The sequence below is a fragment of the Bombus huntii genome, chromosome 3 (assembly GCF_024542735.1).
Source record: "Bombus huntii isolate Logan2020A chromosome 3, iyBomHunt1.1, whole genome shotgun sequence".
Taxonomy (NCBI): Eukaryota; Metazoa; Arthropoda; class Insecta; order Hymenoptera; family Apidae; genus Bombus; species Bombus huntii.
Window position 1 is genome coordinate 10,173,680 of NC_066240.1, and position 26,735 is coordinate 10,200,414.

General features: G+C 37.5%; 1 protein-coding gene across 2 annotated transcripts in view; it reads left to right on the top strand.

Annotated features, from left to right (window-relative positions):
• Positions 1 to 25,366, top strand: part of LOC126863744 (delta-1-pyrroline-5-carboxylate dehydrogenase, mitochondrial) — a 59,148-nt gene extending 33,782 nt beyond the window's left edge. The window contains exon 8 of one of the 2 annotated variants that reach the window (XM_050614211.1): positions 24,171 to 25,366. The gene's annotated coding sequence lies outside the window, so the exon portion shown is untranslated. Of the gene's footprint in view, positions 1 to 11,993; positions 12,365 to 24,170 lie in introns of those variants that run through there. The other variant, XM_050614213.1, reaches the window with a different exon arrangement.
• The last annotated feature ends 1,369 nt before the right edge of the window (positions 25,367 to 26,735 follow it).

Sequence of the window (26,735 nt, forward strand, 5' to 3'; positions counted from 1 at the left end):
ATTTCAATTATAGTTATATGATACTCATTTTTATTTTATTAATACAGTGTAAGAGAAAATTCTTTTCAACCTCAGAGTCCCGAAGAATCAGAAAGGTGACTTCTGATAGCTAGGAGACATATTGGAATTCTGGAAAATTTAGCCGTTGGATTTCTCCCCTTTTTCGGTTTTATGAATCATGCGAACAAACCGCCCGATACCAATAGCCAGCAACTAGAGTAACGACGAAAATGTTGTCGTTCTACGTGATTGAATATCGATTATGTGTCGAAACTTCTTCTTGCTTGCTAGTGTCACGTAAACTTGAGGGTTGGATGATAAAATAAAATAGCTGAGTCGTAACGCAACTATTAATTTTGTTTTAATTAAACTTTATTATCAATTCAGCAATCACGATGGAATACACACTGAATTAACATAAGTCACAATTCACTTCAACCACGTTATGTAAAACTTAGTTACAATGATACGTTAAGTACGCGACTGTTATAAGAGTAGAGACCAGTAAAGATATGTTGACTATTCTAAGGATACAGAATAAATAAAATTTTACTGACGATACTGTGTCTGAGGAAAGCTAGGGGTGGGTGTGTCTAAGGACACGGGACTATCGGATTTGTTGATGACAATTTTGGTTAAGGAAGTGAGGGCAATAGACACCGTCTCCGATTGGATAATAAGGCGGTTGGTGGACCAGGAAGGGTTTGAACCGCCCTCGTGAGAAAGACAGGAGGAAAACCAACTTTCCGTGTAAACAATAAACGTAAACGGAAATCTAAGACAAGAGATACTCGCTTGGTCCGAAGGACCTTAACTATGAAAATTCCAAGACCTCTAGTGGGTACTTAAGACTATTGAGAGTACGCGCCAAGGATGTGCAGATCATCTGGGTGCCATCCTGCTCGCGGTGTGTGGCCTGGTCTCTGATGTGAATTGACGTTACACTAGCAGAGTCAGCAAGGGACGCATCACCGTATACCAACATCCCAATTTTTTTTTTTTTATTTATCCTTGTTTTATCATCTAACCCTCAAGTTTACGTGACAGCCACGTGCTTAACCATCTGTGAATCTCTCGATTTTTTAACTAGCGTAATCGACTTTCTCTTCGACAGTTGATTATGTTTCGATATAGGGTACGAAAGGAATTCGATTGATAAGTTTTTTTATCTTATCTAAAATCTTTTAATTGACGATTATCACTTGTTGATTTTCACTTTTGGTTAGAACTAATAAAATAGAGATGTCTCCTTTTGTATTGGATTTTAATTGTACAAATGTAACATAATGGAAGTAAGTGTTTCTTTTTTTTTTCTACAAAGAAAGATATTCTTCCGTGTATTATTCAAATTAGGTAAATGTCAGAGAAGATCGAGATAGAATTTAAAATTTGATTCTACTCCAAAGCTTTCGTATTAATATGCTGTTCAACAGTTGCGTTGAAATTAGGTTTAAACTTCTAAGAATTTTTGATAAATGTCGAGAAACGATATAGAAATCATGTAAGGGTTATTTAAATTGCATAATAAAAATTTGTATAATAAATACTTATTATATACTGGGTAATAATGAAATAAACTTGCATCATGCCAAAATCAACGTGCAAGTCTTCAATCTTCGCATAAATTACACGCACAGGCGACCGGAAGGTTCCTCAATTTCGTACTTTTGGAACAAAATTCCGCTGGAATTATAAGGAAGCAGCAGAAGATTATAATTGAAAGAAGAAGATACAATCAAATTGATTCATAATTGTTAGATAACTTACTAAACAATTACAGGTTCTTCGAAGTAGACTGGCATTAATGAGGATTGAGTTTACAGGTTGTTAAACTCTGAATCTCCTTCCGGTTCTTCGATATAGAATTTCCAAAGAATGTTCTTCACGGTGTTCACGTTCGTGATAGAAAATTTAAACTCTTAAGATATATTGAAATACTAAAATTTCATGATATCGATTCGTTTTCTATTGCGAAACGAAGAACATTTATAATCAATGAATGTGATTTACGTTAATTACTAATTATATCTGGCATCAACATAATTTGACGTTCATGCTCTCTGCTGATTTTCTTATCAAATCGTAAAGATCCAGGGAATTTTGTATAATACTTATGGCACATATCTGGTTTCCTTGTGTAAGTATGTGCGCGCATGTAGTAGAAAATTGATACTAAGTGGAGATATCGCGAGTTAGCGAACCTTTCTAAAATATTTACCGAATACTCAGTACCAGGTGTTTAACTTTCGACGCTGTCATCTATTGTAGAACTTAAACATCACACTTAACCCTCTGTTTGCGAACTATTCTTGGTCCACTTTCTACAAGATTTGTGTTTGTAACCTTTATTAACGTTATTTGTAGAACTGTATATCGCTTGATTGTCTAGTGAATTTCAGTGAATCACAATTTGAAGCGGATCAATTGTTTATTTAAGCTTTGAGCAAGTTTAGATCTTCTCAAGGATCAGATTAAATCCCTGAACAGCTCTTTATTTTCTAAAGAAAACTACTCGGCTCAAGAAACTTATTTCAACATTCAAAGACCAAATGGATCAATTTCAACATGTTATGCTTCGAATCAGAACATTCTCGAAGATTAACTCAAGCTCACAACAAACAAATTGCAAATCAAACTGTCAATGAAACGTACATTCGTCATAGCCTTTGTTTTTTAATGATTCTTTGCTTTGTACAAGAGTATACTCAATATACTATATTTAAAATTTTAATAAACCCTACGACAAGAACTAAATTCTCTAACAAAAATTTCATAAACTATAACAGAAGATTAATTTGAGATTAATTTAAGAAGAATATTTTAATATTCAAATGCTTGAAATTAGAACGTCCACGATCATCAATTATCTAGTTACGTATACGTTTGACGATACAAGTACTCGTTCTTTAAATCAGTAGTCAGATACTAATCAATTTTCACTTTGCACAGCTAGGTCTAATAGATTCACCGTTGGTATCAGATCGCAGCCGGTCGTATTTCCCCGTCTCGAGCCGCAAGTCTAACGGCCGGTTACTCGACGATCCCTTCGAGTTCTCGAAGAACGTTAGGATCCCTTGTGAGAATGGAAGTGAATTCGATTCCTCGAAGAATCCAGTTTCTGTCTGATGCCCTTTCTTTTTCGCTCGTACCGGGCGGAGATTCAAATCTCGAGTCGATCGACTCGAGACCACTTTGGCGTCGATCGAGTCTCTCCTTTGGTAGATTCCACCTCTTCCACTTATCCGACTGGACGATAACATCGAGAAATAATCCGGTGGTTTCTTACCAGGCGCAAGTTTTCGGGGAGAACCGTCTTATTATACCCGACGACCGGGATTACCGTGACCGGTTCAAGGTCGCTGCATCGATCTTACTGGAAAGCTTTTCCTACAATTTCGTGGTTATCACTTTCGCTGAAGGCTGCTTCATCGTCGTTCGATGCTTCTACCTTTTTTGCATCAAGTTGGATCGAATTAATTTTCTATGAATTTTAGATTATTATTTTAGAACGTATATCGTTGTTTCGTTGGAATATCGTAAATTCTGAGATATCTGTAAAGATTCGATTTAAGATTGAATTATTAGATCGTAATGTATGAAATGTTCGATTTTGAACGAACAATACTTCACTGAATATTAAATGATATTCCTGTGTTTCGGAATATTTGTGAACTATATGTGAAGATACACGTTAAGTTAACATAGGAAGATTATAAGTTGTTTTTTACAGAAGTTACAGGTCTTTTGGTACTAGCTTTAACTTTTATCTAGAAGAATTTTACAAGTATAAATAATTATATGTCGGAGATGAATGTTGAAAAAAACCCCAATGCCCTAGTCCAGACTTTTACTATAGCTACACTTAAGTAATAAAACCAAGAAATAGTTTTAATGTTCTAATCTGATTTTATGACGATGTGCTTGGGCTCGAAGTGACATAACGGGTCACTGAACGTAGCCAAGGTCGCGGGAGAGACGTGTAGCTGACAGAGGTATGGAATAATTATATAGCTCCCCTTAAAAACAAAGATTGACCCGAGAGGTGGGGAGAAGAATATATAAAGGCAGTTCCACTTGCACTGCGGGTGAGTTCATGCAACATCTCGACCATCCGGTCGCCGTTATTACTTATAGCCTCTTGTAGTGACCGATAAATATCAGCTGTAACCGCGATGGTAAATTTGAGCGAAGGTTCATCAAACGCCCAAAATTCCAACCTTAACCCGACATATAAATATGTCGGAGATGAAAGGAAAACTGGAGCCTTCCCTTTGCAATTTTGAGGAAGCCTTTTAATGTTTTAGCCTAGATTTTATCATAACTGTAATTAAGCAATTGTCATTTGTAATTGTTTGATATTTGTGAAAAGCGAAAGTGGGTTCGAGGTGACAACTGGTCGCCGAACGTAGCCACGGTCACGGGATAAACGTTTTGTCTAACGAAGGTGTGGATCGGTTGTATTGTTCTCCCTAGAAATCACATAGAATTGTACTTTAGAGATGTCGATGTAATGGGACACACGTTGTATTAGGAATCAATCTCCAGACAGAAACTGCCTAGTAACGGCGTTTGGATCTTTCTCGATGTTTCCAAAGAGTATACAACAAACTTTTGACAGAAATTGCCTAGCAACAACGATTGGAACCTTCTCGATGTCTCCAGCGAGCATATAACAAACAAATGCAGTCGTATTGCGAAATCAGATATTCATTCGAGTGATCGCCTTGGAAAGTGATACATCGAGCAATTTACCGGGTGTCTCAGCAATCGTATTTTTGTGTTTAAAATTATTCTACGCATAGTAAAGAGTTATCCCGTTGACCATGGATTCGTTTGAACCCCGGAACATTGTTAATAGCGTTAATTAAATTCATTATTCGTAAAACCTATCAATCGTTAATCTCATTATTCGTTAAATTCATTATTCGTAAGACATATTATTCGTTCCTCTTATTGTTCGTTAAACTTATTGTTCTTTAATCTAATTATTAGTTAAACTTATCGTTTGTTAATCTTATCATTTATTAAACTCATTATTCATAATATTTTGTAAAATCTTGTTTATTCGCGTAAATATATTCTCTGTTTTGTAAAACTATGGCTAATTCAAACGAAGAATCATTACGCGTCTTAAATCCTAATGATAACCCGACAAATATAAATAATACCAGTAGCTTATTACATGTGTAGATATTGTGATAAGCGTTAACCGGGTGCTAATTCTTTTATCAACAGTTATTGACTGAACAAATATACTTTTGATAAGCCTCTGAAGAGATTTCTGATGTTTTGTTAATTTACATTCGAATAGAATGGCAAACACAAGATACAAGATATAATATGTCTCGTGATTTACTAACGCATATTGCAAGTAATATGTCACTTTCGAATACGTACGTATGCACTTCACGTTTAAAATCGGTCGTTCAACCTGTCATTTTGTATTTTTCTATGTCGCGCTCCATTATATGAACGCGTTACATGCGATTTTTCTCTTTTCATTACCTTTTTCACGCCGTACAGGCCCGTTCGAAGGAGGCCGAGATAAAACACGATTTGGGGCGCGCGGTGGCTGAAGGTAGGCGCAACTCTCAAGGAAAATATTGACCTTTCCGCGAAAGTTGTTCAGAAATCTCCGCAAACTATACCTGGAGCACCACCTGGAAGAGGGCTTCGGCCTGTTTTCACAGTTGGCGGCGCTTTCGTTAAAATCGATTCCGCGTCTGTCGTGTCTGACTCGCGAACACGCGGCTGCTACGAATTTTTCTCCTTTCCTCTAGTGCCGTTAAATCTTAGATTTTTCGTATTTATCAATATTACGACTAATAATCCTATCAAGTAAAAATTTGTAATCAACATCGATAATTTTCAGCATTTTCAACACGTTTGTTGTCACTCTGTTTTACGACATTGTTGATCTTCCTACGTTTCACGCAAATTATCTTTCTAAACGGTTCATCGATGCGCAGATTAATAAATTCGCGCGACATTGAATGGTTCAAGGTTCTTATCTTTCATCTAAGTTACATCCAGCATTATCGAACCGATAACTAGAGTGTCAAGGATCTACGAAATTAACCGACACGTGGGACGTCTGAGATTAGATCGATTGTGACTGGAGCGATTAAAACCGTAGGTATTAAACCGTCTGACAGGTTCGTTTTACTAATTTACGACAGTAGAACTTAAGTAGAAATCTGTTTGGTACCTTATCCTGAATATTTTACATACTTCTGTATATTCTATGCGTTTTTGAATTGGACCTTCGAGTTCGCACTTGTAAATCGTATGTACCAATAAACGTATAAACATTCACAGCATATGAATTACGAATTACGTTTTCAATTAATACATTTTTCGATATAAAAATACAATATTTCTAGGGAATTTGTTTTTACAATGCACAAATTTGATTTATAGATATGTTATGTCGCTACGATATTTACGAAACAAAATGTATTTTCGACTTTAAACACTCTTTTTATTACAAACACAGCGATGAAGCAATATTTATGATACGAAAACTGGCGACATATATTTATAAAGAGGGCTGCTATTATCACAAGAACAGCAATGAAACAATCGGTAAAATTGAACAATACGCTTTACGAACAATTTAAATCCAAGGTGTCTTTATGCGCATTATACGTATATTCGACTGTTTGGTCAATTATATGAAAACTTTTCATGGTTTGTACCTCTCGTTATTCATGCTCGAACAAAATCTCATCCTTCTTTCTTTCTTCTTTCTTTCTTTCTTCCTCTTCCTTAAATATTGTTTGCATAATACCGAGGCTAGGAGCCAGTTGCTTAATGATCCGGCCTCATCAACTTCCGTCTTTCGTTTTAATCTCGATTCCTTTCGTACAAAGGTCATCTACGACGCTCTTAATCTGCATCCCTGTCCATCCTTTTCCACGATTTCTTTTTCGTCCGCAATCTTCCTCCCTTCTTTCGCGTACCTAGCCATTTCAACTCTTCGTATTTATGTCTCCGTTTAAGACGATTTCTACTCTTCACCTCTCCTTCATTCCCCTTTTCTATACTATCTGAATTTTCCGTCATTTAATCAGTCACTGTCTCAAAGAAGTTCACCGTCTAATTACCGCTATTGCCGCACCGCTGTTTTACGTGAGCAATTATCGTCACGCGATTTCGCTCCCCGCGAGAAGACAATGGAACGTGACAATGGGAAAGAAACGAATACAATTTTTGGTTATTTAAAGCTTCGAGAAGCGATTGTTTGTTGAGACATTGATAAGTGTCCAGCAAACAGAATAATCGGCATAGTAGCTGTAATTTATACAATTTTCTTTTATTTCGTGGCTGAAACTGTTATTGAAGACGCGAACATGTTTATTATTATTAGACTGCGGATCTCTGTATATCCATGGAGAAATTTAAAAATTGCAGAAACGCGGACAATTCGCGTAATATGCAAAGGTACATAAAATACGCAAAGTTTAGCATCTATTATAATATTTGGTAGCAGTATAATATTTCTTAAAACAAATTTCTATCCCTTTATTTGTCTTTGTAGAAATTCGCATAACGAGCCGCAGTATAATTATCACTGGTGAAGTTTGTAATCCCGTGACATGCAAAATTAGTTCGATCGCGAAAGGGAGTCTAGAAGATGTTATTTTCATATTTTTCTATTGTTTTATCGATACAAATTGCTGCGGTCTCTCTCTCTCTCTCTCAAAAAAAAAAAAAAAAAAAAATTCCCAGCGATCACGTTTGTCCGCCGAACGGCGCGCGGCGAATTGCATCGAGTTTCCGTATCGGCTTTTAGCCGTGTCCCCGAAGGCTCCCTCCATCTTTATTCTCGGCGGGAACCTCGGCGCAACTTGTCGCTATTCATTTACCCTTTTTCCCTCGTTCCCAAGGGAGACGATCTTCCTCCGTTCTCTTGCGGGACACTTTCAGCCTCCGGCTCCGGACCGGAGACGTTTTGAGAAAGTGCGAACGATTGGGATTGTCTCGTCTTTTACACCGTGAAAGGACAGCCACGGCCTCGATGCACTTGAGACTCCGGTGAACAAAGGATCGGGCGATATTTTTTGCCCGAGGGAACGGACCAACCCGACAATTACGACGATCGATACCATCTTCTCCCTGCGATCATTAAAATGCTTTATTTTTATTTTTTCTTCTTTTATTCTCCGCCGTTTTATTAAATTCTTCTTTTTGTCTTTCTCTCTTTAGAATATTTTTCTCTTACCGTGTTGACTGCTGCGAGGCAGACGCCGATGATCGCCACTTGACTTGCTAATGGCGCGATAGGGAAATTTTCTGATGGACCTGGGATTAATTAAAACACTCGATTCGAATAAACGATATTGTTTTTGGAACCTTTAATACTGTCGATGTCATTACACCAGTCGATGTTAAGTACCGCGTGTGCTATAAAGCAGGAAGTCTTGTTTTACGATCAGATGTAGAGCAAGATTGTACTATGTCAGAAGAATTCATTCTTAATGATTCACATTTCACTAAATCGTAAAAGAGATACGTTTACACCGCTGACCATATGTATCACAGTATTATTGACCAATTCTTAATGTTTCTCTTACTTTCTATCTTGTACCGTCCAATTTCTATACTTCTCTATAGTTGGCACATTTGGTACCCTAATGAGAAACAGTTTACTTATTTGTTATTTACTTGTCATTTGCTTATTTGTCAAACATAACGTAAGTTTATGTGAATTATCAGGATTTATAGAAACTTGCGTAACAGATCAGCTGATATTTGAGGATAATCGTTGGCTATATTTACAAACGAGAGTTTGCAAGTTAACTTTTCCTCTTTCTTTTTTCAAAGACATTGATCGATTGGTCAGCGATAAGAAAAACGAGGGAGAGTTACTTGAAATTTCGCAGCGTCTTATACGAAATTCAGTCTCAGTAATCCAGCCTCGTAGTTCCGTAATCAGGTGAAGTAGGGCGCTATAATTACAGACGCAATTTGTTTCGAGCGTCGATGCACGACTGCTTGGAAGTAGCTCAAGGATCATCGTCTTCACTCCGCCTCTCCTGTTCCGCCTCCGTGAATGCCGGGAAAACCGACAGAGAGAGTAGTAAATGCCCCTGAAGTGAAACGCTGTCGAAATAAACGGTGAATCTCGATCGGTCAGTACTCGTGAGTACTATACTGACGTATCGTCAGTATTAGAATGTTTCACGGCTCTAGTTAACGACTAGATTGTTCCCTTCTATCGATTTTTTTTCGAGTCTCGAATATTGTTACCTGCTCGCTTCCAATTGGCATATTTCTTATCAAAACGAGGAATATATTTAATTGATTAGAATTAAAATGACACGACGAAAATAAATAATTCTGTGTAATCAGATTTCTATCCTCGTCAAATTATATATTAATATTATCAGGAGCATTTTTTTTCATCATTTCCTTGATCGAACTATTTTATCAAATATCGAATCAAATTCACAACTTAACATTTCTTTCGTTGAACTGATTGTGCTGTTTAGTCCATTTCACAATTTCATTGTGATTGTAAGCAACTCAGGTTATTAAGATAGCAATAATTCAATAAATTATTAATAATACAAATATGTGAATAAATTATCGTAATACGAAATATAATATTTATATCTCATTAATTTGTAATATTTATAAGACTGTGAATTATTATCTATCCAGTAATTATTGTCGAAGCTTAAAATCTATTATTTATCGTTGATGCACTAACGGTTATACGGTTATAGAATCAAAATCGTTGATATTATTTACACATAAACACGTGACTGTATGAGGCCAGCGTACCTATATGTCGCATGCGAAACTTAACAGTAATGCGACTCTGTTCGGGGGATAGTAACTTCCGGCTACATCCGCTGGAACCGGAAACATCGTTAATCAACGAATGATATATAAAGTTTGGGGGCAAATAAAGTAGCCGAGCAAACGTCCCGGCGTAGAAAATTACTTTCACGATGACGATGAAGAGACGGAGAAGGAAGAAAGAAGGAAAGAAAGAAAGTATAAGACGAGGTGTCGACGGGAATCCAAGAAACGGCTGGAAATAAGAAATGTCATTAAAGTTCCTCCATAGGCCACGTGTCGATTCCTTTCCTATCACGGTACCACCCTTCGAGATCTCCACTTTTTTCCTATCCCTCGCTTCTTTGATTATTCCTCATTTTCATCCACCACCACAGCACCTGATATTTGCATTGGAAATTCCTGACGGAGTGGGGATGGTCACAGGAACCAGACCGCGACAACTCTTTCTTTACTTCTTCCGTTTTCTTCGTCCTCTTTTACTTTTTCTCGAGACGGCTTTCTTTGATTCCTTCTATCTCTTCCACTTCTGGCGTTTATCGGTCACGAAGTTTTTAATTGCGAGTCCTTGAATTCTTATTCTGAGAATGGAGAATAAATGTTAGATACGTTTAATATCAATATTGTTGAGAAATAATTCATATAAAATTATCATTCTATTTATTTATATTGTCGTACACGTGTTACAAAGGTTCATCAGGCGAAAATAAATTTCATATAAATCTATATGAAACAATATGTAATACAGGCAGAAAAAGTAGAAAATTCTTAAAAATTGTTGTTATTTGACCATTTTCGTGTTAACACTACAATTCATTTATTTCATGTTCATTCGTTAGTTATTTATTCTTAAAGCATAGAATATAGTCAAATGCTCTAAAAATGAAGTAACTCGATTCAAACCAAAACTTAATCACTGTGTCAACAATGCTAATAAAAATCTAAATTCCATCAATATCCAAAGCTAACGATAATCCCGGTTCCAGTACCGAGCCAGGCTAAAATTTCTTCCACAAACTACTCTTTTCGTCTGTCACATGACACATCATACTCACTGCGTCGCATTATCACACGTTCTCCTATAAACACGAGTCTTGTCTCGCGAAATGAAACTTTCCGGGCCGTGGCATTTGCAAATCACGCGCGAAACGTCAACCGTGTACGTCAGCCGAGTAAGAAGATCGGCAGTGATTTGATTTTTTACTCATTACCAGCCAGACAAGAAATTTTATTTCGCCACGGTTGTCTTAGGTTTCTCATTTACTTCTTCTTTATTCGTTTCATTCCATTTCACCGCCGCGTTTTACAGGATGTCATAAAAAAAGAGTCAGCGCATATGTAAAATACGATATTGATCAAATGGCCACTTCTACTTCTTTTACAAATGTGTGCCAGTTCAAATGTCATTTTTCATAACATTTTCTCGTAGTATTTGTTCAATTTCTTGCCGAATAATATCGTTGAATGGCTCGATTGTGGTCGATTTATTTGCATAGGCGTCTTCCTTTTTAGTGTCACTACCGTTGAACATAATCCCGGTGATCGATATCGATAATAACTTTCTATTATGATAAAATCGAACGAATACAGCACGGTGTGTAATACATCAGTCGAGAAATGGAATGACGATAAAACAAAAATGTAACATCTCTTTCATGACACGGTGTATAATCTTCCTTATCCGCTGACGTAAATACGCTGATAGGATTTCGTGACGCCCGTGTACACCCCATAGAAATACGTTTCATCGTAATACGATACGCGGCCATGAATAATAATATTTACCCACGAACGTTTCGTCAGGAAGCGACGATAGTGAATAGCCGGAAGGATATCTCCCTATCTATAACAAGCGAATTCGATCGTCGATCTCCCACGAAAGTCCACGATTTCCCCTTGATGCACGTTGTTATTCATTTGCCCATGGTGGATTTAATTAGTTTTCGACCGATTCTCGGCCTTGGCACTAATTAAACTCGCTCTCGCTCCTCTTTCTCCCTCGGTTTTATCGCTTGTGCCGCCTTGTGGGCGGTGTAGGCGGTGTGAAAGGGTTGCACGAATTTGTTTTAATTGTTAATTGGTGAAAAAAGGAACCACGTCTCGGGGGAATGTTCAAAATAACGAGTATAAAGATGCAAATTGGGGAACGACCGTATAACGTTGTCCAACTTTTTTCTGTTCATTAGGTTCCGAGAGGCTCGCGGATTTTTGTGAGGGATTCCATGGCGCCTTTTTTTAACGCTGATGAAATTGAAAGGGATCGCGATTGTATTCACGTTTACTGACCAATTGTTGATAAAATTAATACGCCCAAGTTTAAGGTAAATTATCATGATATCACGATATCACGATAATTTTATTTATTATATAATTTGATGTTATTATCACGATATCACGTACTTGGTAAATGTAAAATATCGAATTCATAGTTCTGGTTACAGTTACATAACATACATATTACATATCTATACAATGTATACATAGGTACACGTATAAACCAATAATGGAACACCGTGATATCTGAACATTAATAAGTCATTGTATGTACTTTTTTTTTTTAATAATATTTATTACACCAAGATACATTTTAATACATTTGGGTATTCACAATAAACTATGAATTTTGGTAATGATGTGTGTTAGGTAAAGGTACCGATACGCGACGGTACGACTTATGTGTCGGCACTTTACATTTTTTGTGTTTAATACAATCTTTGGGTTTAAGCCGCGATTTTGTTTTTCTTTGGTCTTTTCTGTCCTGAAAACTTAGTCGCAAAACAGGACGCTTCGGTAGTCTATTTTTTGGGTGCTGTGTAACTTTGGGGAGGGGTGGGATGAGAGGGAGGGGGCGGGGGAGGGGGTCATTGTATGTACATATGTACGTATATGACATTTTTTGTAAATATTTTTAAGCGAATATATTTCTATTATTCGAATTATTTCTATTCTATTCTACACACACTATTCACGTTTACCAGTACATGTCTGTTTTCGTGCATTCTCTACTGTTTTACAACGATGTAACCGGCACTTCGAGACTTTCCCACGTGCCTTCGACCAAGCTACGTCTTTGACGATGGTCTTTGAAGGCGGCCTCTTCGTGAATTCCATCGTCGAACGCGACCTAATTGCTCCGAACTACGTTTCGCGCAATCGAATTTCCGACGATTCCGCCACCCTCGCGTATCGATTTCCTGTTCGCTGGCTAGTGCGATTAATTTCGCTCGAACGGCAACTCACTCGCGGTATGATAATTAAAATTTGTTGTCGAATCGCGATACTATATACCGATTTTGGTCGCGATACCAATGAAACAGGCTGATTCAAGGAGAAACGGAGACGGAGAGGTGTTGTGTTGTCGGTACGTACACTACGTGTCGAAAATTTAGTATCATCATAAGTATATACATCACAGGTAGAATTGAAAGAAATTGTTCATTTAAAGTCCGTATTTATTTTAGAAAATTCTTTAGCCAAAAATCTATCCAAGTTAAAAAAGTTAATATTGACATATATATACATGGTGGTTGGTAACTGGTGGTACAAGCGGAAAGGGGGTGATTCCACGCGAAAAAGGAAGTCGAAAATATGGAATAAAAATTTTTCGTTCGAGGCTTTGTTTTCGAGAAAATCGACTTTGAATTTTCGCTCGGTACGCGTGCACTTTATCGCGTCTCGTTATAACGGATCTCACTGTAGATTTTTAAAAAAATTAAAAAAGAAATTTGAAAAATGTTTATTCTACATTTTCGACTTCTTTTTTCGCGTAGAATCACCCCCTTTTCCGCTTGTACCACCAGTCACCAACCACCCTGTATGTAAGTATATTAATAATAATTTAGTAATAGGTTTGTATGTGTACAGAAAATTTGTACTGTGAAAACGAAATATAAAATCGGATTAAAAAAATACTTCACGGGAATATAGGGGTATGCGCAAGTACTTTTTTTTAACTACCATAAAGCAAGTAGTATATACAAAAATTATTAACTTCCTTAAAATACTTCAAATTCATACTGAGCTATCATCCCACATGATTTTTCCATTCCTTTTATGTCTATGTTTCCTTTACGTTGCTAATAGCCCATACAATCATTTAGTACGATTACAAGCAACTGATGAAAAAAGAAAGAAAAAAAAACAGAAAAGAACAAACAAAGACGAAATTCCAATAAAGAGCGTTCGATTGAGCGAACGTGAAAGAAGTTCAAAGAGTAATTTAATGAACCAACAAATTCGAAAATTAAATCGATTTGAAAGAAGCTAACATAAGTAGTTTAAATAAAACGTTCTAATAAAAACTGAAATAATCTAAAAAAAAAAGAAACGAAAATCGGGGATGGTTCGAGAGCAACGATAATGGTGAAGCGAGAAGGTTGGGATAAACATGAAGGGGTGGAAGGAAACAAAACTACGGAGAGCGAGAGACGGGCTGGAACGAGGGATAAGCGAACGGCTATTCCGTTTCGTTAAGCAATTCCGACGCGTTTCGTCCGATAACGTCCGGCCACGAGGTTCTCTCATAACAAATGAATTTATTCGTGCGCGAGTTTACGCGGCGGGCCTGGTCACGCGGATAATTTACAAGGAAACGGGCCACGCGCGTAGATACCGGAACACATCGACTCTATAGTGTTTCCGCCGCTTTTTAACCGGAGGGTCGCGGCTTTGTTTGGCCGCTTTAAAAGGCACAGCCAAGTCGCAGCGATTTTTCACTTTTAATCTCGGCCAACCCAACTCTCCTCTCTCCGTCTCTCTCTTTTTTTCTGGCCGAGTCCCGTGGCCAGGCTCAACAGCTCGTTCGAAGAGCTCTTTTTCTCCCGCTTCTGTTTTTTGTACACGTCTGCGTTCTCCCTTTTATTTTTTTTCGTTTGTTTGTAAAGGGATGATCCTTTATTTGATAAAATTTTTGCACACGTAAAAGGCGAGTGTTTCCCCCCCCCCCCGTAAAGATTCGCTTTTTATTTCTCCGTTTAATATTTCTGACCACGCGTGCAAGTAATGCAAGCATCAGTTGCTCGGTTGCTGCATTTTTAATTTGTTTTCGTTAAGTAGGTTTCGATGGAATATGGAATACGTGGAAGAGTTGTAAAAAGGAAGCTTAAAGGTCGTCTGGGAGTTTTATTGAGAGATTTAGGAAAGTAAATTCATCCTTTTTTCTTGTGCGATAGTAGTTTTTAAAGTTTATTACGCATGGAATAACATAGAAGAACATTTGTTTTTATTATGCGGAAGATACGAAAGGGGTGAAATATGTAGAAAATATTGAAATTTGTGAAAAAGTCGTAAGAGTTGTTTGAAATCCTGATTGGGCGATTCGCTGGTATAAATTGTTTTATATTTTATGCAATAATAAGTTTTAAACAGCGCAATAACGTATTTCTAATATTGTGAAAATAAATATCCGTACCGTAATTGATTTAATTAACTCCGTGTTAATCCAAAACGAATGTTCGACCTTCTTTAGGGTTCTATTAAATTCCGCAACTAATAATTACAATGGACATTCGAATTATTAATGTTCATTAATATTGCTGATGTGGCTGCTATCTGTCCATTGGGCATTTATTAATTTCAATAATGCCGAGTAATTGTTTTTGCGAATTCCGTGCTTCGAAATCGTGACAACGTTGAACTTCAATTGCGATATTACCGCCATTCAATTCCATGCTTATGCAGCGCTTCTATTGAACAATATTACATATATCGCAATGGAAACTTTTGGAAATTATTTTCAACCTTCATCATCGTGTATACCAAAATAATATTTCATTCAAGTCTTAATTATCTCTTATTCATTTGTTCTGGAAGCAATAATAGACGACGATTAACGTAGATGCATTCATTATGGATTCATTCAATCATTTCATCATTTTGGAAAATTTTCGATCGTGCTACTGTCGATTCTGTTGCAAAGATATTTTGTAGGAAGTCATGGAAGGAAAGAGGCCATGTAAACTCTATTCCAGTCGTCTCTGTCTTTTGATATTCTACGCGCGTTCTTTGCAAACGAGATTCCGACCAAAGCTAGAGGCGAAAACGGGAAAAATTTTCAGCTGGCTCATGAAACGTCGTAAGAACGGACGTTACACGTACTGCAAACTATCTTAGGATGTTCCGACCGGTACGTGTCACTAGATCCTTTCCGATTTGCATTAATATCGGACGTACTTTTAACACTACGGATGAAATCGCCCTTCAGATCTACAGAAACAATCACAGTAAACGTTCTTGGCAAATTTTTTAAGCATCTTTGCCTTTTTTCTTTTTAGCTTACTCGGGGAATTAAGAATTTCCATGTTTCCTACTTTTGTAAGTTTGAGAATTATATCAGATTTTTCTGCAAGTTAAATGAAAAAGATCTTCCTTGTTTATTAAGCGTAAGCTTATGACACTATTGTTTTCAGTTGTGTACTTTAGTTCAAGAAATAAGTCTTTGTTTAATAATTTAGTAATGAATAATTTCATATACTTGAACCTAATTAATTAATATGTAAATGCTACAACATATACGATTATTATAATTAACCGATCCCGTCATTTAACATAAATATTCTTTAAATGACGTTGCCACAATACTATTGTTAATTATAAAATATAGTCAATAATAATTATTATTATAAAATGTGTAATAGGTTGAACAAGACGAAGAATATAATGGAATTAAAATGAAATGCACGGAAGGGTAAAGAGTGGAATATATTTTAACGTGTAATAAATACAGGCATCTCGCAGTTCATAATTATTATCACTCACGACAATGTTCGTTTCGTTTTGCGAAACAAAAGTGCCTCGGTGGCGTACGAAGAGCATTGTGTGCGCACGGAGGTTTAACCGGGGGAAACGCTTGGCGACCAGCGTCATCCGGTGTTAATACTTCTCTCGGTGAACAGGAAAAACAAGATTGTAAAGTGTGTATTCAGCGTGGTGCGCGTGTGCGCCGTTTAAAAGGCGTGCACTTTAGTCAGTAAACAGCGAGTTTTGTTAATCCCGTGTAACAGAAATCTGCAGGTAATACCATGAAATATCGGGCAATCTGCCGTAGAAACCATAAATTGAATATGATGTTTTATTCACGTACGTTTCAATCATTTTAAGTCGATCTCACTTATTTTTCATTGTTTATCTTTCATAATAATTTGATCGTGTCATCGGAGCGATATAACCCTCCGAATCGGGAACACTTTTTACGTTTTATCATTTAGTCTCTTTCCATCGTTTCCTCGCGAAATAAATGGCTAGAATGTCGTTAAAAGATAATTAGCCGCCCATCAAAAGCTTTCTTGTAATTAATAGCTGCAGCGCGGGAAGAGTATAGAAATATACAGTGTGGAATCTTTATTCAACTTGCTTTTGGTAATCATGGTTATGCAGAAATACAATTTCTCAAGTCGATACTCGTCATAAACATCGCCAGAAACCAACTAAAATTTCAAGAAACTTCCCAATCTCTCCAACAATTATCTTTTCACAGCTTTTCAGAAGCCAAATTGACCGACTTCTTCCAATAAAATTTTCAATTTTATTATCCAGATAAGTCAGATGTGTGGCTCTCCTTCCTATAATTTTATTCATAGCAAGAAGATAGCATATGTAAATCCTTTTACATTTACATTTACATTACAGATACATTTCTAACATTCTTGCGTTTTTCTACCTTTCTGCTTACAAAGTAGACTACTATTCTTTCAAGTATTGATAACTGAAATACTTTCAGCCTCATATTTAAATTTCCAAATTCTCATCCCTCTCGACTGCTCTAAAAACTCGGTACCCCAAGTTATATCACACTGACGTTACATAGTTGTCTAGGTGGCAGGAAAAAGCGCTAATAGTACATCAAAAGTGGAGTGTAAAAATGAGGAAATCGGGAGGCGTCAGACACTGGGTGGATGTCGCGTCGAGACAGGAAAAAGGCAACATTAAGAGGCGCTGAGCTGGCGACACGGCAATCTCAGGAACTGGCAGGAAAAAATCCGCCCTCCCTGACGCGCGGACCGCCTTCAAAAAAGGAACTGGCTAAAAGGTCGTTAAGGTTAATGTGGCGCGAGAAGACGAGGACAGAGAGTGAATCCCCTGAAGGCGGTGGCTCGCTTCCTGCTTCGTTTCGACGTTTGGCACCCTTTGAAGTGTGACTTGTTCCCAGTGACAACCTCACGACGTCATCGAGAGATCTCGTTCTTGCGTTATATTCGTCCGATTCGAGTTTCTACACGCAGCAAAGGAATGGTTTAGTAGCTAGGGAATGGACCAGAAGAGAGATATACTAGATGGATTCCAGGCGTCGGGGAGCATTAAGGGTTTAGGAGCTTCGAGTTTCGAGAGGGAATGTCTCTTGACTTGTACGTGGATCTCGTTGGTCGCGGAGATTTCGGGAGACTGGATTTTTCCGAGGAGAAAGTTTCGAGATTTCTTAGATGCATGTTGGGATTTGCTTCTTTCTCTTGCTTTTCTTTTTTCCCTTCTTCCTGATATATGAGGTTGTGTGTTCGGCAGATTGAACGGTATATAGTGTATAAAATATAATTTGATTTATAAAGTGTGGACTGAAAGTGTGATGTTTTGATATAGCAGACGAAGGTCAACACTGTCCATTCAAGCTTTTCTCTATTGTTAATTACTTTCAAGAGGAGATTAGAGAGGGAGAATGCTGCTATAGATCACGTGTATCAATGTTAGGAAGATTTATAATAAATATTCGGAGCAATGATCAGAATATTCGTGTAATTTTCTTATGTGAGACGAAACTTGGAAAAAAGTTGGTGAAAACATAGATTGAGTATTTGAGGAAATAAATTTTATTTCATAGCTTTGATTTATTTCTGTACAAGAAATTATATAAAATACTAAATAACTTTTGGTCGTATCTTGTATAATAATATTCGCACTATAATAGTCAAGTATAAGTTGGTTTTTGGAATGGGGAGAAGGAGATGTAGTAGAATGAAACAGGAGAAAATTCTTCTTTACCATCTCTTTCCCTCATTACAAAAGTATCTGAACTCTCACGGTTATGCAAGAAGAAGGGGAGACTGAAGTAGAGAAGCAAGTGAAAACGGATCGTTTGTAGCCAGACGCGCTACATTACTTCATAACTCGGAACTCTCGCATTCTTTTAACAGTCTTATCTCACATTCTTTTATAAACTGGCAGAAGGAAAAGGAGTAAAATATAAAACGAAATAAAACCGTGGAAGTAAGAGTTCGCGCGCGATTAATAATTAAGAATTGAGTAGATATAACTAATACAGTAAACGTGTTAATAAAGAATTTCTATAGCTACAATATGAAAGATTAATAAAAACCAATAAAAAGAAGAGCAAATACATTGACATGGATGTCACATTTGTACAAATATATGAATTATTTTGTGTCCTTTACTGCGTGTATCGGCTATTTCTCGAATCGTTTCGTGTACTTTATTTTATTATTTTTTGACAATTTTTAAGTTTTTAATTACAATATCTTTTTTCAACAATCGATTGTTAATTTTTTATCGAATAAAAATGTAGTCCTTCCTCGTTTTGTGTTACGTTTTTCGTAAAATTTGTAATAGAAGCATTTACTCTGCGGTCGATGTGTATACTTTCCATTGCTTGATTTTACCTGCGCTCCTCGTAAGGGATTTTTGAAACTAAACTTCGCAGTTAACAGGCTAAACGTTCCGACAAAATTCATCTTTCACGAGTCAAATCATTCTGTACGGTTAACAGGTCGAACGATAGAAGCTTCAAAACGAAAAATAAAAACGATACAATCGTCTGGACCCGGTTATCGTCAAAGTTCGCGTCACATCTTCTCTTCGTGGCCACCAGCTATTTATTTTCACGGACAAATTTTATTATCAAGCGACGGTTGAAGTTAGCAGAACGGCGGGAGGAATTTTCATTGCATATAAAAAGAGAGAATCGCGGGTTCATAGGGCGACGGGGGGCACGTTTCACGCCTTCAGAGAAATCCTTAAAGCCGTTTAAGCCCTGCGGTGACGCCGGATCTCACGTAGCCACGGTAGAGGCGGAGCCAGGAGTTGCGGCGTTCAACGACGGATGAATGGAGCTTAACTCTGCGGCTGTTACGATTTGTACGCGTATTCGTTCCCGTAGATTCGAATGGTTAATTCACCTATAATCGCCGCGTTTCTCCTGCGTGTCGCATTTTCTTATTACACATCACGTTCGCCGGCTTAAAACGCGAGAATGGAACAACGAAAGGGACAATTATTAAGTTTTATACGTGTTTCTTATTACCTTTCCGCATTATTACTCTTTATTATTTATTTTCTGAGGATATTGGATTGTTTGTATATGATATAGGATACAAGGAACTATATTTAGTGACAAAACAATAACGATTGTTCTTAAAATTCTTCCTCTCTTCCTTATGAAACAGGAAAAGGGAAAGGAGAGGAAGAAAAAGTGCACTTTGTTTGGGAATTATCAGTGGATTTATCATTAAGGCCTTTTCAACATCCTTAGGCATTAGGATAGTGTAGGACACGTTGAAGGATGTCTATGAGATAAACAAATAAGAACTATAACTAGTGCAGTACGGTCTTCATAGTATTTTACTTCTTTCACTCCCAAAACTTCTTTTAACGCGTTAATATCTGTTTGCAATAAAGAAGCTAGAAAGAACACTCATTTGGAAAATCATAGAGCGTGACAATTTCGTATTTTATTTAAACTTAGCTCCGCGTTCTAAACATTATAGCGAGCGCTTTGTTTCAGATATTTTACGTATTTATGCATATTATGTACATTTGCACGTTTTGAAATTCTTCATAAATGTATAAACATGTGCAGTTTACATACAGTAACGAGAAGAAAGAAAAGAAATGAAAGCACGGAGAAGCCATTGTTTCGCTGCATATACATTTTAATTTGCCGGGACGTCATTGTCAAGTAAAAGCCTCTTGGTACGAAGATATTACTACGCTAGTAGAGGACGATGGGGTGAATGCGGGATCATCCGATCCATGCCGCCGCCATGATATATCATAAGTTCTATTATCCGGCTCCCGTGTTACATTATCGCGGCACGTTTCGGTTTAAAGGCATCCCTCAGGTGAAATAGCCATTGCCTTTCTTGCCCTCTTCTGTATACGACGTCGTGTAAATTCAATTTAACTGGTTCGAAGGATGAAAGACGTGTCGAGACTCTTCAACGCCCCCTCCTTCCTTTTACTTCTTCTTCGGCTCGACCGATTTAACGGGGTAATTACCTACGTAGCGTCTATTTAGACCAGTAATGGAACTACCACCATGGTGTATTTCTTCGATTGAATTTTATGGTGGATTTTCCGCTGGAAGATGTAGAAGCTCGTTACCGGCTTCACCGGGATTCGCTGTTCAGATTTATTTTGGTTTTCCAAGAGTGTCTTTGAAGAGAGACTAATCACAAATCGAATAGAAATTCGAGTATTTGTATTTTCAATCATATTAATACAATTTTTATACTTTTATATCCTGGCACGATGGCTAAAAGCCTCTTTCGTTGCAATTTCCTGTGGGCGAAAGTAGCTCGTTATTGGCTTCATTGAAATTTGTTGTACGAACTTATATCAATTTTCGAGGAGTATCCTCGAGAGAAGTAATCACGAAAGTATCGTAATATTTGTATTTTTCATCTAATTACACAGTTCCCGTATTTTTATATTTTTATATCTTCGCGCGAAGCATAAACAAATTTTTCTATACGTATAAAATAGAATTCCATCTTCGATAGATTCATAAATAGGATATTACTGTATAGCTCTATAAATTGTGTTTATTATATGATATTTCAAATTCCCTGTTTCTATTTTCTATTCGCTCGAAAAAAGATATATTAGAGAATGCAAAGAAACAAGTAGCAGCAAATTGAATCGATACGTACCGAGTCACCCGTTATGATAACGGCTATGTAGATATTAAATTATATTCAGCATGTTTGCAGCAGCTATGGCGAGGAGGAAGTGACTTTGTATTAGAGGTCTTCCAATATGGGACCATTTCCTGGCCCTCGACCTCTGTCTCGTTCGAACCTCTTTTTTCTCTCCGACATCGACCCTTTCCTACCGAGTGCTCCCGTCATGCTGCGGTGTTACGGTATTATGAGCTTAGAAATATCATAATATCGGCGACGTGTTTTCCGGAATATTGAATTTTGAACAGGAGAGAATCGGACGAGAAGTCGAGCGCTATTCTCCACGAGGAATTTAACACCCGGTTCGTCTTTTTGAAACGCCAATGTGTTCTACGGTATTAAATATTTAAAGAGTACCTTTACTTGCTTTTAAGCTCTGTTCCCAACGAATTCGATCTCTCGAATTGAAAGGGATTTCAAGTGAGAAAAATTGCAGGATCTTTTGCAATTTGTATATTGTATGAGACTCTATAGAAGGAATACAAATTTGAAAGCATGAAAAGATATTCTTTTCTGTAAAGACTAATTTTCAGATTAATTAAATGACTGACTCGTTTCGAGAAGCGCGTGTCGGTAAGAAACGATCATTTGAAATAATCTTCAACCAAAAAATATCAAAAGATCAATTCTTGTCCCAACTTACTTGCACAAATATACTTTAATTAGCAACAGGATTTATTCAATTCTTTTATTTAATAATTATATGAAAGAAATATTCGAGTAAACTGAGACCCTATTGTTTTTCCATATTCCTAAATTAACCTTTGAATATTCCATAGAAAACTATCGCAAAGCGTACCGTAACTCTACGAAAGAAACTTACATTCCGCTGTCGAGCCATCGAACGGAAAGTTGCTCGATATCGCGGCATTCCACTCCTCTTAAAAAACAAGTAACTCGTACACATCCGGGAACATTCCCCCCGGAGAATCCGTTAAACGAGAGGAGGAATTATCGAGGAATCGTCGAACCGTCGTCTTTCAGCGACTCCATCCGAGCGGGAGCATAATCTCGCCTCGTTTCGTGTCAATATAAGGCGAAACTTCGATGAACCGTCACCCCCCGTGGGAGGGTTGCCACCGCCGTCACTCTGCCGACTTTTTAATTGCGAATCTTCCGCGAAGAGATATCGTAACTATCGTCCAGGGAGAGAGACAGGGTACCGCGATAAAATTCCACGTCCGAGAACCGAATGAAAAAAGACTCTGATTTCTTCGACGATTTTTTTCATTTCTTCTCTCCCCTGTCGAACAACTTGTCCGCGAAAATTCAAGAAGATATTCCGCGTCGAAAGTCGCTCATCAGATACACCCTTCCTGCCCATTTCTTTTTTTACTTTCCTGAAAGACGGCTGCCTTTGAGCAAAACGCGGAGAAAAGTTGCAAAAAAGTTGAAAAGCTTCCATCTTTTTTCTATTCTCTTTTTATTTTCCTCGTCTGCATACCCCAACCAGCAAGCGCGGGCGGAATCGTCCAGATCAACTTTTATATAAAATTCCCTCTCTACCGAGAGGCGCGTGTAAATCAAAGGACGCAATTAATCGGAGGTTGATTGCAATACTTCGCGGACTTTCAATATCCAATTTCGAGCCGGCAAAGGACCGCGATGGTGGACGACCGATGCGAGCTTCCGCCCACTCTTACAGCTCCGTCGCGAGCCGTCGCGGCTATCTCCTTGCCGGACACCGAATCAAGTCCGTTCTACGTTTGTGCGGGTCGTTTCTGGGATCTATCAACTTTCCATCGAGTCAATTTCCACAAGGCGAATCGAAAAATTGTTTTCGTTTTGCTTCTGATTCGTTTGAGGATTTACTTAACGCCCTCTCGTTAGAGTTCTGTTGCTACGGTAAATTGCAGGCTTTTCGTAGATTGGGTGCCTTTGATGTATTAGTGTATGATGGCGAAGAAATAGAATTTATGGTAGGAATAGAATTCTACAATAAGGAAATGGAAACTTAAAATATAAATAAAGAAGTTTGTATTTTTCTATCAACGAGCAAGATACGTCTATATTTTCTGTAATTTTTTTTATATTTTTTATATGTATTTTTTTAGATATAAAGAATCTTTTCCTTTCATAACACATACCTTTTTTGAAAATTCATTGGTTTAATAATTCTGGTATAATATTAGGAGCTCGTATTCTTTTCATTCTATTGCACACTATGTTGTATTCTGTATCACGTAAAACAAGAAACATATTTGAAAACAAGGGAAGAAAAATTATAAGAGATCGTCCTAGACGTATTTCCTAAAAATTTTGCCAAATTTCTCACATCATTGTACTGTAATAATTCGACCAACTCTTATGTATAAAATCCATTATTCAGAATAATCTTGAGTTAATTATAATCAATTAGCACGCACGAAATAAATTACTCATCATAAAATAACTTTTAATTAACCAACGTGAGTTTATCTATACGTTATAACACGATATAAAATTCCTCATCGTTCACAGAATTCGCATGCAACTAACTAACGTCCGCCTTCGTCTTCGTTCCGTCGAACAACGTTGCATAGTAGACGAACGATTATACAGGCCAAGTGAAGAGCAGCAAAAACTTGGCAAAAGAAGCGAACGCGGAACGCTAGAGCAAGAAGATAATTCCCGCTGATCGTAGGAAGGATACCCGGTCTTTCCGGATCCATGGAAAAAAAAGGATCGAAGAGATTTCCAACCGGGGAACCGTGGCCAAGGAACCGAGCCTAATGGGGAATGGAGGCTTAATTACAGGCTCTGGCGGATATTAAGGGTATGCACGGCAGCTCAGTATAAACGTTGAAGCTGTCGTGTGCGTCTATCGGCTGAAATTGACTACGATAGGAGCAAACGCGGTGCAACCACAGGAAAGGAGACAGATAGACGGAAAGGGAGAAAATCGAGGAAAATAAGGTGAAACGAGGGGTTTGGGAGTTTGAAGAGGATAACGCAGATAGATTGACAGATAAGTACCACCGGGTAAAAAGCTGAGTGGTGTCTAACGAGTGACGAGCAAAGTGAGAGATAAAGAGGCGCGTGATAACAGAGATGGAAAGAAAGAAGACAAAATGGTGTCTGGTTATTTGCATTGCTTGAAAATCGACGATGTGCACGATGTAGAAACATTAAATGGTCATAATTCAAGCACGTTGACAGCTCTAGAATATACCAATTAAGGTAGCTGCACGGTGGCGGATATTAAGATCGAGCCTGGATACACGCGACACCGATGTTATCGTCTTTCGCCGCCTCCGCGCATCAATGGCTTCGCCGTGTGTGGTTTTACACACGTGCCACTTGTCACGTGGCATACAGGATCGTACGTATGTGTGTAGGTAGACGTACCACAGGGACGTACACGAGCAGACGTGGCAAACATTATTGCGATATTGGACACATAGTGGCAGCGGGCTACCAACGCGGTAAGCAAACCTCTTTAGCACAAAGCAAATGGGAACTCTGATTTAACACGACTCAGTAGTTGGGCCGAAACTCTCTGAATATACTGATTGTGGTATCATCGTGTGGTAGCAATCTACGATTCGTTTGGTGGACATAGTGATTAAAATGTTTTGGATATAGTTTCTCCTTTAGGTGGTTTTTTTTAAGGGTGAATGTGTGTGTGTGTGTAGTAGTAGTATAAATATACAGTGAATCACGAAAGTATTCGAAGATTTACGATACATTTTTATGAATACATATGCGCGTTATACGAGCCTTTTTGAATTACCATTTTTATTTAGCAAATTATTTAAATACTGTTCGACGCTATTATAATTGAAGAATATACAGAAAGAATACGATAAGAATTTCCTATTTTCTACAGGCAAGCAGTTTTAAAATTGAATATATTGCTAAATTGATAGCATATTTTTTTTTATTTATTAAAATTTACAATCAATTCTCGCATTGAGAATTTTCAGTAATTTTTTCTGGCGTGGCGCAGTGGCTAATTATTTATAATAAGTTAATACTTATTATAGATAAGTGTAATTTATAAGTAAGCGTTATAAATAAGTAAATATTACTTAATATAAATATCTAATTAAATCTAGTGTTTAGGTCTAACGGGTAGTGTCTCTTCAGCCTGCGGATCTGGTCCGGCGTATCAAGTAATCCAGTAATTAGGGGGTTTCGATGTTTGTTGACTCTTTTGCTATATCTGTCGCTATATTTTGCTAGTTCCTCTTTGACCGTGGGTATCTTGAGGTCGCGATGTATTAGTTCGTTGGTGACATACCAGGGTGCATTTGTAATAGATCTTAGCGTTTTCGATTGGAGGCGTTGAAGTATTTCAATGTTGAAATTACTTGCTGTTCCTCATAATTGGATTTCGTAGGTCCAGACAGGTTTTATTACGGTCTTATAGAGGGTAATTTTATTCTGTGTGTTTAGTTTGGATCGTCGGCCAGTGAGCCAATAGAATTTTTTGAGTTTGTCCTTTAGTTGCTTTGTTTTGTCTGTGATGTGGTTTTTCCAGGTTAATCTCCTGTCCAAGGTCATGCCCAGGTATCTGACTGTGTCCTTGCTAGGAATTGTTGTATTGTTGACAGAGACCTGGGGGCAGGTTTGTTTTCGGAGCGTGAAGGTTACATGTGTGCATATTAGCAAAATTACCTTTGGCTTTAGAGCTAGGGTATTGTTCACAATATTAAAATATTGTTTGTCTTAATAATTACATCTTTAGCTTTGATAACATTTCTTCAATTTACTATCAATAAAGACTATCTTTGAACCTAATAGACTGTTTCCATTTTAAATTGTTATATTAAAATTCTTCTGTTTCATAGTAAAATGATTACTAAAATTTAGTGATCTTCTATGATGTTGAATTATCACCAAACGATCCTTCACCTTCATTTTACACAGCTAGATACTTCTTACATGTTATTCTCATTATCCAAACAGCGATAATCACCATGTCATCACGTACCCTAAGAGCCTATAATAACCCCTCGAACCATTCACCTCATCTTCAGATAATCCCTAAACCTTTTTCCTTCGGCAGTTATCTACCCCCTTTGCGACGATGTTTCACCAATA